This window comes from Sinocyclocheilus grahami, unplaced genomic scaffold (genome assembly GCF_001515645.1).
Source record: "Sinocyclocheilus grahami isolate Dianchi unplaced genomic scaffold, SAMN03320097.WGS_v1.1 scaffold35285.1, whole genome shotgun sequence".
In the NCBI taxonomy this organism is placed as follows: domain Eukaryota; kingdom Metazoa; phylum Chordata; class Actinopteri; order Cypriniformes; family Cyprinidae; genus Sinocyclocheilus; species Sinocyclocheilus grahami.
In genome coordinates this window covers 1-1564 of record NW_015522379.1, presented here as the reverse complement: position 1 = coordinate 1564, position 1564 = coordinate 1, and the positions used below count along the sequence as shown (strand labels likewise).

Genomic DNA, 1564 nt, shown 5'->3' with positions numbered 1-1564 from the left:
CTCTGGACCCCTTTTGGTCTTTGAGGAGGCTTTTTATAAGGTACTCTTTTGTCTTTATGTTTCAATCATTATGAAGAAAAGGATATAATTCGATTATATTAACATTTGTCTGCCTTTCTATCTTCCTGTTCCTCTCTGTTCCATCTGCTGCCTTTCCTGCTGCTCCTTCTTTGTTCTTCCTCATTATCAGTTCTGCCAGGCACAGGGCTTCGAATATCTCACGGGCCGAGTGTGGATCGGGTTCTGGCTCATCTTCATTGTCCTAGTGATCGTGGCAGCTGAGGGAAGCTTCCTTGTGCGCTACATCTCTCCATTCACCCAGGAGATCTTTGCATTTCTCATCTCTCTCATTTTCATCTATGAAACCTTCTCTAAGCTAATTAAGGTACAGATTTAAAGTAACCAAAACCAGCAGGTGCAAGCTATACTACTGTAAGACCTAGTGAGCTGCCTAGCTAGACAACATTTTAAGATGTCAGAGGTGTATTTAAGGTATTTCAGATGTGTAGGCTGTTTTAAAAGGAGTGTATCTCCTTTTTGCCAAATTCAAAGGCAGCATTGTATGCACTGAGAAGGCAAACCCATAATGCACTGCAACAAAACGTCTTCTAAGGTGAATGAGAGAAATGTTAAACATGAATAATGTATTCATTATCAAAAAGTGTCAATTAAACATTGAATTTAAAAACATAAATCTAATTAAAATTGACTATTTTAAAAACATGATTCTAATTAAAATGGACTATTAACCCAACATTTTTGTGTTGTGTAAGGTAATTATATTTTAACTGTTATTATAACTAATTAAATTTATTTTTAAAATAATCTGATTAAAATGGACTATTTTACAAACAGAAATCTAGTTAAAATTCACTACTTTACCCAATATTTTTGTGCTGCGTAATTTTATGCTTATTAGAGTATTGTGCCTTTTAGCAATATGTAACTGCAAGTTGAATCTACCATGCAGTTTTAAAAAGATTGCTATTTGTATGATGCACAGAGTTTCTGATGATGAAGAGTGCTCCAAATCAGTCACTTATGAGTTTGAATTTCAATTAAAGTGCTGCCTATGTAGGCAGAAAAGAAACAATTATTGAGTGCTATTGGAAGTTTTTACAGTTCTGTCATGGCAACTCTCGGAAAGGTTAGTATGGTAATTTATGTGGCAATGTTAATGTTCTTGACAGAGCACGTACCGAGACTTGATACTGTCAATACATCCACAGACATGCTGCTGTGAGCATATAAGAAATGCTGCTGCTGCTGCTGCTGCTGCACATATAACATACATGAAATGATTCGTTGCAGATCTATACAGGTGGAGCTGGGGAAGGTGGAAGGTGCATCGTGTAGATAACGATGTGATTACTAGCAGATTAAGCCTGCACCATCTAGAGTTTCATGACAGAACTTTGTATTTATTGCAAGGTGTGAAAAAACATGCTCATTTATTTAATTGTATTCATTTAGCAGATGCGTGAATCCAAATGAGATTTATACAAATAATTGTGTTATTTTTCCTCAGGTGTTTCAAGAGCACCCTCTGATGAAGAGCTACCCT

The 1564-nt window shown here is 36.1% G+C and overlaps 1 long non-coding RNA gene across 1 annotated transcript; it reads left to right on the top strand.

The window, feature by feature from the left end:
• On the top strand, positions 1-1564 carry LOC107580522 (uncharacterized). Its single transcript, XR_001608657.1, has 3 exons — positions 1-40; positions 191-385; positions 1529-1564. It is a non-coding gene; the product is annotated as an uncharacterized lncRNA (long non-coding RNA).